The following is a 13,851-nucleotide window of genomic DNA, read 5'->3' as shown; positions in this document are numbered from 1 at the left end:
TTACATTGTGGAAAAGCATTGCAATTAATTAGATATGTAGAAGATCTAAATAAAATGTTCCTCTGGTTACTCTTAATGAACATGTGTACCTTTTTAGTGGGAGAATGCATATTTTACATTCTATGCAGTAACTGCATTTGGGGTTAATATGAATTTTCTGTTGTTAATGACCAACCAATCACAACTTAAACTCAAGAGTGAAGTACGCTGAATGTTTGTTCTGTTTATTTATTCATTTTATTTTATGAGATAGGGATGACAACTACTGTGTGAACTGATTGAATATTCCTGTAACATGCCTCTTCCTTGAGTTGTGTAGCTCATTCAGTCAGTCAGAACTAATAAGTAAAAAAGTGAGAGACATTTTCTGAGATGCAAGTGCTTGGAGACATTGAAATAAAGGTTTTTCTTCAGTAAAGCAAAACTGTCACAAATCCAAAGATTGGTTTGAACATGACAGTGCTATACTAGCCATGGTCCTGTTGGACATGGCATGCTGTTGCCTTCTTCCAACCTTTGAACTGTCTTATCCAGCAAGTTACAGGGGGACCTAAAGTTTAATGTGGATTCCAAACCACTGTGTAATTCATCGTTCTCACACCAACAAAGATTGCCAGAGATAGAAGAAGTTATAAGTGACAGATAAAAAACTTGATTGACTGTGTATCAATTCTGAAATCTTTGGATTTGTAGTCTGGCACTTGACCAATGAAACACTGAGCCACATTTCTGTGCAACCAAATATTTCAAATATTTTCTTCCATGTTCTAGTGTCTCCTGGATAAATTTTTCCCTCTTTGTGTTTTTAGCATCCTTTGTTGACAGTGCCCCTTGATTTAATATTTATATTAGCAACAATTAATCATTAACTGTTTATTTAATTCTGTTGACTGCCCTGTTTCTGCAGTGTAATCTACAGACTCTGATGTATCTGACATACTAGTAATGTTGTGGGATCAATACTGGTTTACTCTAACCAGTGGTGTCTTCTGTAATTATTTTCATTTTAAATAATCACAACAAGAAATTACAGGAAATGGAGATCTGTTATGTCTCCTGACACGCAACTTACCTTCTGTAGAGACTCAATCCAGAGAGAATAGTATGAAATAACAATCTCTTAGATTTCAAATTACAAAAATCATATTCGCTTTTTACTCCAGGGCCTGTAAAACAGTGATATATATAGTATGTGCGGATGGATATGTGTGTGTGTGCGCGAGTGTATACCTGTCCTTTTTTCCCCCTAAGGTAAGTCTTTCCGCTCCCGGGATTGGAATGACTCCTTACCCTCTCCCTTAAAACCCACTTCCTTGTGTTTGTTTGTGTGTCTATCGACGTGCCAGCGCTTTCGTTTGGTAAGTCACATCATCTTTGTTTTTAGATATGCAGGGCTATTACAAATGATTGAAGCGATTTCATAAATTCACTGTAGCTCCATTCGTTGACATATGGTCATGACACCCTACAGATACGTAGAAAAACTCGTAAAGTTTTGTTCGGCTGAAGCCGCACTTCAGGTTTCTGCCGCCAGAGCGCTCGAGAGCGCAGTGAGACAAAATGGCGACAGGAGCTGAGAAAGCGTATGTCGTGCTTGAAATGCACTCACATCAGTCAGTCATAACAGCGCAACGACACTTTCAGGACGAAGTTCAACAAAGATCCACCAACTGCTAACTCCATTCGGCGATGGTATGCGCAGTTTAAAGCTTCTGGATGCCTCTGTAAGGGGAAATCAACGGGTCGGCCTGCAGTGAGCGAAGAAACGGTTGAACGCGTGCGGGCAAGTTTCACGCGTAGCCCGCGGAAGTTGACGAATAAAGCAAGCAGGGAGCTAAACGTACCACAGCCGACGGTTTGGAAAATCTTACGGAAAAGGCTAAAGCAGAAGCCTTACCGTTTACAATTGCTACAAGCCCTGACACCCGATGACAAAGTCAAACGCTTTGAATTTTCGGCACGGTTGCAACAGCTCATGGAAGAGGATGCGTTCAGTGCGAAACTTGTTTTCAGTGATGAAGCAACATTTTTTCTTAATGGGTAAGTGAACAGACACAATGTGCGAATCTGGGCGGTAGAGAATCCTCACGCATTCGTGCAGCAAATTCGCAATTCACCAAAAGTTAGCGTGTTTTGTGTAATCTCATGGTTTAAAATTTACGGCCCCTTTTTCTTCTGTGAAAAAAAAAACGTTACAGGACACGTGTATCTGGACATGCTGGAAAATTGGCTCAAGCCACAACTGGAGACCGACAGCGCCGACTTCATCTTTCAACAGGATGGTGCTCCACTGCACTTCCATCATGATGTTCGGCATTTCTTAAACAGGAGATTGGAAAACTAATGGATCGTTCATGGTGGAGATCATGATCAGCAATTCATGTCATGGCCTCCACGCTCTCCCGACTTAACCCCATGCGATTTCTTTCTGTGGGGTTATGTGAAAGATTCAGTGTTTAAACCTCCTCTACCAAGAAACGTGCAAGAACTGTGAGCTCGCATCAACGATGCTTTCGAACTCATTGATGGGGACATGCTGTGCCGAGTGTGGGAGGAACTTGATTATCGGCTTGATGTCTGCCGAATCACTAAAGGGGCACATATCGAACATTTGTGAATGCCTAAAAAAAACTTTTTGAGTTTTTGTATGTGTGTGCAAAGCATTGTGAAAATATCTCAAATAATAAAGTTATTGTAGAGTTATGAAATCGCTTCAAAATATATATATATATATATATATATATATATATATATATATATAAAAAAAATAGGAATATAATGTGTGTCTATCGACCTGCCAGCACTTTCGTTTGGTAACTCACATCATCTGTGTTTTTAGATATATTTTTCCCACGTGGAATGTTTCCCTCTATTATATTCATATCATTAATTTGAACCCAACAATTACGTTTGTTATTGTCACTGTTGTATTTCGAAATCTTTCCTGTCATCTTATTTTCTCTTTCCGTTTTTGCAAGTAGTTTCACTTTGTATTCACCTTCTCCTCTTTACCGAATCTACCATACAATTTTATCCCGCCTATATATGCTCAATAATATGTAACCCACTTCCAAACCATAACCAAAAAATTTTTTTTCTTCCGCTTTCAACAATACTGCTACTACAAAATCCACCGTTTCCAGTTCACAGACAGTTCATTTCAGCTTTTAAACAGCCATGTCGGCTAGTTCCAATAACTTTCGCTTTTTTTCCATTTCCGTTTTTCCCACTTCACTAATCTTTTTTAGCCGCTTCCCACAGGTTTTAACGTCATTATTTCTTCGTCAGACAATTGTTAGCCTCATTTTCACAATCTGCCACCACAAAACCACTCCTTTTAATACATTTACATGCAGTTTTTTCGAAATTTTCCCGAATTGCTCCACCCTTTAACGTGTTTTGGCGGCAACACAACCACATAACCTTTGTGCACATCATTGTCTACCAACCCAAGTTCACCACAGGATCAACATAGCCCAGCTATAACCAACAACTTTTCGCCTTTTTTCACACCAGATCTCCAGTTGCTTTCTAGTTCACCTTATCTCTCGCCATATATTTTTATTTTCACTTTCATTTCAGCCTTAGGTTACACTTTCCACCTTTTAATACCATGTCACCCTCACAACATCCCCACAACGACCCCATTAAGTTTTATTTACATTCCCTCCGCAAACATACCTTCGCCCTAGCCAGATTACACTCCCATATTTTATTTTCTCAGGCTTGTCTAACATTTGGCATTACCCCCAAAGGCCTCACACTTAAAGTTCCCATCTCTGGCTGTAATCCTTCTTTCCATCAGTCCCTATACCAGTTCCAAACTGAACAATCCATTGCCATCACCCACCTAATCCTTCACCTACACATCAACTCAGCCAATGAACACACCCGTAAACTCCTATCCTTATCAAAAGTCCTCAACCTTTCCTCTCCCACATCCACACCGGCTGTTCAGAGCATCCTCCTACAGGGCAATCGCAAATTAGAACAGCATGCCACCCTCCACCTCAAAAAACTATCCAATCTCCTGGTTTCCCACCTCCGGAAAGGCAACTCACTCCCCCTTCACAACCTTTCCAGCAAGCCTCAACCTCCTCTCATTGCACACAGACCCAGTCTCTCCCATCTACTCAATCTCCCACTTCCAGCTCCACTCCCCCCAAACCTCAAAATTCCAATCAACACAATCTGGAACCACAACACCCTAATTCAGTAGTTAACCTTTCCTCCAAACCTCTCTCCCAATCCGAAACCTCTGTCCTATCCAAAGGCCTCACCTTCAGCCCCACTCCCAGATTCAACCAAACAGCCTTTGTCAAAGATTTACTGTCCTACGCCCGTACTCTCTGCTGGAAATATCACTTTGCCACGAAGAAAAATGATCCTAATCCTACTCCTAATGGTCCAACTCCCCAAGACACTATCCAAATTGAACCTTGCCTGGAACAGTTCCGCCCTCCGTCACAGCGGGACCCACCTCCTCTTCCTCAAAATCACCCTCTCCAAACTTTCCAGGAATTTCTCACTTCCAGCTTTGCCTCTCAGTCCTTCTTAAAAAACCTTAATCCTACTCCCAACATCACCACTGCTGAAGCCCAGGCTATCTGTGATCTGAAGGCTGACCGATCCATCGTCACTCTTCCGGCGGACAAGAGTTCCACAACCGTGGTACTTGATCGTCGGGAGTATGTGGCTGAGGGACTGCGTCAGCTTTCAGACAACACTACATACAAAGTTTGCCAAGGTAATCCCATTCCTGATGTCTAGGCGGAGCTTCAAGGAATCCTCAGAACCTTAGGCCCCCTACAAAACCTTTCACCTGACTCCATCAACCTCCTGACCACACCAACACCCTGCAACCCTACCTTCTACCTTCTTCCTAAAATTCACAAACCCAAACATCCCGGCCGTCCCATTGTAGCTGGCTACCAAGCCCCCACAGAACGTATCTCTGCCTACGTAGATCAACACCTTCAACCCATTACATGCAGTCTCCCATCCTTCATCAAAGACACCAACCACTTTCTCGAACGCCTGGAATCCCTACCCAGTCTGTTACCCCCGGAAACCATCCTTGTAACCATTGATGCCACTTCCTTGTACACAAATATTCCACACGTCCAGGGCCTCGCTGCGATGGAGCACTTTCATTCACGCCGATCACCTGCCACCCTACCAGAAACCTCTTTCCTCATTACCTTAGCCAGCTTCATCCTGACCCACAACTTCTTCACTTTCGAAGGCCAGACATACCAACAATTAAAGGGAACAGCCATGGGCACCAGGATGGCCCCCTCATACGCCAACCTATTCATCGGTCGCTTAGAGGAAGCCTTCTTGGTTATCCAGGCCTGCCAACCCAAAGTTTGGTACAGATTTATTGATGACATCTTCATGATCTGGACTCACAGTGAAGAACAACTCCAGAATTTCCTCTCCAACCTCAACTCCTTTGGTTCCATCAGATTCACCTGGTCCTACTCCAAATCCCATGCTACTTTCCTTGACGTTGACCTCCACCTGTCCAATGGCCAGCTTCACACGTCCGTCCACATCAAACCCACCAACAAGCAACAGTACCTCCATTAGGACAGCTGCCACCCATTCCACATCAAACGGTTCCTTCCCTACAGCCTAGGTCTTCGTGGCAAACGAATCTGCTCCAGTCCGGAATCCCTGAACCATTACACCAACAACCTGAAAACAGCTTTCGCATCCCGCAACTACCCTCCTGACCTGGTACAGAAGCAAATAACCAGAGCCACTTCCTCATCTCCTGAAACCCAGAACCTCCCACAGAAGAACCCCAAAAGTGCCCCACTTGTGACAAGATACTTTCCGGGACTGGATCAAACTCTGAATGTGGCTCTCCAGCAGGGATACGACTTCCTCAAATCCTGCCCTGAAATGAGATCCATCCTTCATGAAATCCTCCCCACTCCACCAAGAGTGTGCTTCCGCCGTCCACCTAACCTTCGTAACCTCTTAGTTCATCACTATGAAATATATATATATATATATATATATATATATATATATATATATATATATATATATATAATAGAGGGAAACATTCCACGTGGGAAAAATATATCTAAAAAGAAAGATGATGAAACTTACCAAACAAAAGCGCTGGCAGGTCGATAGACACACAAACAAACACAAACATACACACAAAATTCTAGCTTTCGCAACCAATGGTTGCCTCGTCAGGAAAGAGGGAAGGAGAAGGAAAGACAAAAGGATATGGGTTTTAAGGGAGAGGGTAAGGAGTCATTCCAATCCCGGGAGCGGAAAGACTTACCTTAGGGGGAAAGGACAGGTATACACTCGCACACACACACATATCCATCCACACATACACAGACCTATGTATGTGTGGATGGATATGTGTGTGTGTGCGAGTGTATACCTGTCCTTTCCCCCTAAGGTAAGTCTTTCCGCTCCCGGGATTGGAATGACTCCTTACCCTCTCCCTTAAAACCCATATCCTTTTGTCTTTCCTTCTCCTTCCCTCTTTCCTGACGAGGCAACCATTGGTTGCGAAAGCTAGAATTTTGTGTGTATGTTTGTGTTTGTTTGTGTGTCTATCGACCTGCCAGCGCTTTTGTTTGGTAAGTTTCATCATCTTTCTTTTTAGATATATATATATATATATATATATATATATATATATATATATATATATAATGACCCCTCGTGGTCTCGCGGTAGCGTTCTCGCTTCCCAAGCACGGGGTCCCGGGTTCGATTCCCGGCGGGGTCAGGAATTTTTCCTACCTCGAGATGACTGGGTGTTATTGTGTCGTCTTCATCATTATCATTCATCCCCATTGCGGTCGGAGGAAGGCAATGGCAAACCACCTCCACTAGGACCTTGCCTAGTAAGGCGGCGCGGTTCTCCCGCGTCGCTCCCCTACGCTCTGTAAAGAAGTATGGGACTCATCATCATCATCATCATCATATAATGACCCTCTCCCCTAAAACCCACATCCTTTCGTCTTTCCCTCTCCTTCCCTCTTTCCTGATGAGGCAACAGTTTGTTGCGAAAGCTTGAATTTCATGTGTATGTTTGTGTTAGTTTGTGTGTCTATCGACCTGCCAGCACTTTCGTTTGGTAAGTCACATCATCTGTGTTTTTAGGTATATTTTTCCCACGTGGAATGTATCTCTCATATATATATATATATATATATATATATATATATATGACACACACACAGATGATGTGACTTACCGAACGAAAGTGCTGGCAGGTCGATAGATACACAAACATACATACGAAATTCAAGCTTTCTCAACAAACCGTTGCCTCGTCAGGAAAGAGGGAAGGAGAGGGAAAGACGAAAGGATGTGGGTTTTAAGGGAGAGGGTAAGGAGTCATTCCAATCCCGGGAGCGGAAAGACTTCCCTTAGGGGGAAAAAAGGACAGGTATACACTCGCACACATACACATATCCATCCGCGCATACACAGGCATTATATATATATATATACCACCACTTAACCAGCCTTTTAATACATTTACACGCAGTTTTTTTTTTTAAATTTTCCCAAATTTTTCCACCCTTTAACATGTTTTGGAGGCAACACAACTACCTAACCTTTGTACACATCGTTGTTTACCAACCTAAGTTCACCACAAGATCAACATAACTCAGCTTAAACCAAAGCTTTTCGACTTTTTTCACACCAGAATTCCAGTTGCTTTCTAGTTCACCTTTATCTCTCCCCATATATTTTTATTTTCACTTTAGCCTCATGTTACACTTTCCACCTTCTAATACCATGTCACCCTCACAACATCCCCACAACGACCCCATAAGTTTTATTTACATTCCCTCCGCAAACATGCCTTCGCCCTAGCCAGATTATGTTCCCATATTTTATTTACTCAGGCTTGTCTGACATTTGGCATTACCCCCAAAGGCCTCACATTTAAAATTCCCATCTCTGGCTGTAACCCTTCTTTCCATCAATCCCTATACCAGTTCCAAACCGAACAATCCGTAGCCCTCACCAGCCTAATCCTTCACCTACACATCAACTCAGCCAATGAACACACCTGTAAACTCCTCTCCCTAATCAAAGTCCTCAATCTTTCCTCTCCCACATCCACACTGGTTGTTCAGAGCATCCTCCTACAGGCCAACCGCAAATTAGAACAGCATGCCACCCTCCACCTCAATGAACTATCCAATCTCCTGGTTTCCCACCTCCGGAAAGGCAACTCACTCACCCGTCTCAACCTTTCCAACAAACCTCAACCTCCTCTCATTGCACACAGACCCAGTCTCTCCCATCTACTCAATCACCCACTTCCAGCTCCACTCCCCTCAAAACCTCAGAATTCTAGTCAACACAATCTGGAACCACAACACCCCAATTCAGTAGTTAACCTTTCCCCCAAACCTCTCTCCCAATCTGAAACCACTGTCCTATCCAAAGGCCTCACCTTCAGCCCTACTCCCAGATTCAACCAAACAGTCCTCATCAAAGATTTACTGTCCTACACTCGTAGTCTCTGCTGGAAATATCACTTTGCCATGAAGAAAAATAATCCTAATCCTACTCCTAATGATCCAAAACTCCCCAAGACACTATCCAAATTGAACCCTGCCTGGAACAGTTCGGTCCTCCATCACAGCGGGACCCACCTTCTCTTCCTCAAAATCACCCTCTCCAAACCTTCCAGGAATTTCTCACTTCCAGCTTTGCCTCTCAATCTTTCTTGAAAAACTTTAATCCTGCTCCCAACATCACCACAGCTGAAGCCCAGGCTATCTGTGATCTGAAGGCTGACTGATCCATCATCATTCTTCCGGCTGACAAGGGTTCCATGACTGTGGTACCTGATCGTTGGGAGCATGTGGCTGAGGGACTGCGTCGGCTTTCAGACAACACTACATACAAAGTCTCCCAAGGTAATCCCATTCCTGATGTCCAGGCGGAGATTCAAGGAATCTTCAGAACCTTAGGCCCCCTACAAAACCTTTCACCTGACTCCATCAACCTCCTGACCCCATCGACACCCCGAACTTCTACCTTCTACCTACTTCCTAAAATTCACAAACCCAAACATCCCGGCCGCCCCATTGTAGCTGGTTACCAAGCCCCCACAGAACATATCTCTGCCTACGTAGATCAACACATTCAACCCATTACATGCAGTCTCCCATCCTTCATCAAAGACACCAACCACTTTCTCAAATGCCTGGAATCCTTAGCCATTCTGTTACCCCCGGAAACCATCCTTGTAACAATTGATGCCATTTCCTTTTACACAAATATCCTGCAAGTCCAGGAACTCGCTGTGATGGAGCACTTCCTTTCACGCCGATCACCTGCTACCCTACCTAAAACCTCTTTCCTCATTACCTTAGCCAGCTTCATCCTAACTCACAACTTCTTCACTTTTGAAGGACAGACATACCAACAATTAAAGGGAACAGCCATGGGTACCAGGATGGCCCCCTCGTACGCCAACCTATTTACGGGTCGCTTAGAGGAAGCCTTCTTGGTTACCCAGGCCTGCCAACCCAAAGTTTGGTACAGATTTATTGATGACATCTTCATGATCTGGACTCACAGTGAAGAACAACTCCAGAATTTCCTCTCCAACCTCAACTCCTTTGGCTCCATCAAATTCACCTGGTCCTACTCCAAATCCCATGCCACTTTCCTTGATGTTGACCTCCATCTGTCCAATGGTCAGCTTCACACATCCGTCCACATCAAACCCACCAACAAGCAACAGTACCTCCATTATGACAGCTGCCCCCCATTCCATATCAAACGGTCCCTTCCCTACAGCTTAGGTCTTCATGGCAAACGAATCTGCTCCAGTCCTCAATCCCTGAACCATTACACCAGTAAGCTGAAAACAGCTTTCGCATCCCGCTGCTACCCGCCCCCCCCCCCCCCCCCCCCCCACCCGCCTCAACCTGGTTGTTGTTGTTGTGGTCTTCAGTCCTGAGACTGGTTTGATGCAGCTCTCCATGCTACTCTATCCTGTGCAAGCTTTTTCATCTCCCAGTACCTACTGCAACCTACATCCTTCTGAATTTGCTTAGTGTATTCATCTCTTGGTCTCCCTCTACGATTTTTACCCTCCACGCTGCCCTCCAATACTAAATTGGTGATCCCTTGATGCCTCAGAACATGTCCTACCAACCGATCGCTTCTTCTGGTCAAGTTGTGCCACAAACTTCTCTTCTCCCCAATCCTATTCAATACTTCCTCATTAGTTATGTGATCTACCCATCTAATCTTCAGCATTCTTCTGTAGCACCACATTTCGAAAGCTTCTATTCTCTTCTTGTCCAAACTATTTATCGTCCATGTTTCACTTCCATACATGGCTACACTCCATACGAATACTTTCAGAAATGACTTCCTGACACTTAAATCAATACTGGATGTTAACAAATTTCTTTTCTTCAGAAACGCTTTCCTTGCCATTGCCAGCCTACATTTTATATCCTCTCTACTTCGACCATCATCAGTTATTTTGCTCCCCAAATAGCAAAACTCCTTTACTACTTTAAGTGCCTCATTTCCTAATCTAATTCCCTTAGCATCACCCGACTTAATTAGACTACATTCCATTATCCTTGTTTTGCTTTTGTTGATGTTCATCTTATATCCTCCTTTCAAGACACTGTCCATTCTATTCAACTGCTCTTCCAAGTCCTTTGCTGTCTCTGACAGAATTACAATGTCATCGGCGAACCTCAAAGTTAATACCTACTCCGAATTTTTCTTTTGTTTCCTTTACTGCTTGCTCAATATACTCATTGAACAACATCGGGGAGAGGCTACAACCCTGTCTTACTCCCTTCCCAACCTCTGCTTCCCTTTCATGTCCCTCGACTCTTATAACTGCCATCTGGTTTCTGTACAAATTGTAAATAGCCTTTCGCTCCCTGTATTTTACCCCTGCCACCTTTAGAATTTGAAAGAGAGTATTCCAGTCAACATTGTCAAAAGCTTTATCTAAGTCTACAAATGCTAGAAACGTAGGTTTGCCTTTCCTTAATCTTTCTTCTAAGATAAGTCGTAAGGTCAGTATTGCTTCACGTGTTCCAGTGTTTCTACGGAATCCAAACTGATCTTCCCCGAGGTTAGCTTCTACTAGTTTTTCCATTCGTCTGTAAAGAATTCGTGTTAGTATTTTGCAGCTGTGACTTATTAAGCTGATAGTTCGGTAATTTTCACATCTGTCAACACCTGCTTTCTTTGGGATTGGAATTATTATATTCTTCTTGAAGTCTGAGGGTATTTCGCCTGTTTCATACATCTTGCTCACCAGATGGTAGAGTTTTGTCAGGACTGGCTCTCCCACGGCCGTCAGTAGTTCCAATGGAATATTGTCTACTCCGGGGGCCTTGTTTCGACTCAGGTCTTTCAGTACTCTGTCACACTCTTCACGCAGTATCATATCTCCCATTTCATCTTCATCTACATCCTCTTCCATTTCCATAATATTGTCCTCAAGTACATCGCCCTTGTATAGACCCTCTATATACTCCTTCCACCTTTCTGCTTTCCCTTCTTTGCTTAGAACTGGGTTTCCATCTGAGCTCTTGATATTCATACAAGTCATTCTCTTATCTCCAAAGGTCTCTTTAATTTTCCTGTAGGCAGTATCTATCTTACCCCTAGTGAGATAGGCCTCTAGCCATCCCTGCTTAGCCATTTTGCACTTCCTGTCGATCTCATTTTTGAGACGTTTGTATTCCTTTTTGCCTGTTTCACTTACTGCATTTTTATATTTTCTCCTTTCATCAATTAAATTCAATATTTCTTCTGTTACCCAAGGATTTCTACTAGCCCTCGTCTTTTTACCTACTTGATCCTCTGCTGCCTTCACTACTTCATCCCTCAAAGCTACCCATTCTTCTTCTACTGTATTTATTTCCCCCATTCCTGTCAATTGCTCCCTTATGCTCTCCCTGAATCTCTGTACAATTTCTGGTTCTTTTAGTTTATCCAGGTCCCATCTCCTTAAATTCCCACCTTTTTGCAGTTTCTTCAGTTTTAATCTACAGGTCATAACCAATAGATTGTGGTCAGAGTCCACATCTGCCCCTGGAAATGTCTTACAATTTAAAACCTGGTTCCTAAATCTCTGTCTTACCATTATATAATCTATCTGATACCTTTTAGTATCTCCCGGGTTCTTCCATGTATACAACCTTCTTTCATGATTCTTAAACCAAGTGTTAGTTATGATTATGTTGTGCTCTGTGCAAAATTCTACCAGGTGGCTTCCTCTTTCATTTCTGTCCCCCAATCCATATTCACCTACTATGTTTCCTTCTCTCCCTTTTCCTACACTCGAATTCCAGTCACCCATGACTATTAAATTTTCGTCTCCCTTCACAATTTGAATAATTTCTTTTATTTCATCATACATTTCTTCAATTTCTTCGTCATCTGCAGAGCTAGTTGGCATATAAACTTGTACTACTGTAGTAGGTGTGGGCTTCGTATCTATCTTGGCCACAATAATACATTCACTATGCTGTTTGTAGTAGCTTACCCGCATTCCTATTTTCCTATTCATTATTAAACCTACTCCTGCATTACCCCTATTTGATTTTGTGTTTATAACCCTGTAGTCACCTGACCAGAAGTCTTGTTCCTCCTGCCACCGAACTTCACTAATTCCCACTATATCTAACTTCAACCTATCCATTTCCCTTTTTAAATTTTCTAACCTACCTGCCCGATTAAGGGATCTGACATTCCACACTCCGATCCGTAGAACGCCAGTTTTCTTTCTCCTGAAAACGACATCCTCTTGAGTAGTCCCCGCCCGGAGATCCGAATGGGGGACTATTTTACCTCCGGAATATTTTACCCAAGAGGACGCCATCATCATGTAATCATACAGTAAAGCTGCATGCCCTCGGGAAAAATTACGGCTGTAGTTTCCCCTTGCTTTCAGCCGTTCGCAGTACCAGCACAGCAAGGCCGTTTTGGTTATTGTTACAAGGCCAGATCAGTCAATCATCCAGACTGTTGCCCTTGCAACTACTGAAAAGGCTGCTGCCCCTCTTCAGGAACCACACGTTTGTCTGGCCTCTCAACAGATACCCCTCCGTTGTGGTTGCACCTACGGTACGGCTATCTGTATCGCTGAGGCACGCAAGCCTCCCCACCAACGGCAAGGTCCATGGTTTATGGGGGGGGCTCGACCTGGTACAGAAGCAAATATCTAGAGCCACTTCCTCATCCCCTCAAACCCAGAACCTCCCACAGAAGAACCCCAAAAGTGCCCCACTTGTGACAAGATACTTTCCGGGACTGGATCAGACTCTGAATGTGGCTCTCCATCAGGGATACGACTTCCTCAAATCCTGCCCTGAAATGAGATCCATCCTTCATGAAATCCTCCCCGCTTCACCAACAGTGTCTTTCCGCCGTCCACCTAACCTTCGTGACCTCTTGGTTTATCGCTATGAAATCCCCAAACCACCTTCCCTACCCTCTGGCTCCTACCCTTGTAACTGTCCCCGGTGTAAAACCTGTCCCATGCGCCCTCCCACCACCACCTACTCCAGTCCTGTAACCCGGAAGGTGTACACGATCAAAGGCAGAGCCACCTGTGAAAGCACCCACGTGATTTACCAACTGTCATGCCTACACTGTGAAGCCTTCTATGTGGGAATGACCAGCAACAAACTGTCCATTCACATGAACGGGTACAGGCAGACAGTGTTTCTACATCTACATCCACATCCATACTCTGCAAGCCACCTGACGGTATGTGACGGAGGGTACCCTGAGTACCTCTTATCGGTTCTCCCTTCTTTTCCAGTCTCGTATTGTTCGTGGAAAGAAG

General features: G+C 43.7%; 1 protein-coding gene across 1 annotated transcript in view; it reads left to right on the top strand.

The window, feature by feature from the left end:
• Window positions 1-13,851, top strand: part of LOC124797901 (structural maintenance of chromosomes protein 2) — a 179,231-nt gene that overhangs the window by 53,839 nt on the left and 111,541 nt on the right.

This window comes from Schistocerca piceifrons, chromosome 5 (assembly GCF_021461385.2).
Source record: "Schistocerca piceifrons isolate TAMUIC-IGC-003096 chromosome 5, iqSchPice1.1, whole genome shotgun sequence".
In the NCBI taxonomy this organism is placed as follows: domain Eukaryota; kingdom Metazoa; phylum Arthropoda; class Insecta; order Orthoptera; family Acrididae; genus Schistocerca; species Schistocerca piceifrons.
This window is presented reverse-complemented; position numbering and strand designations above follow the sequence as displayed.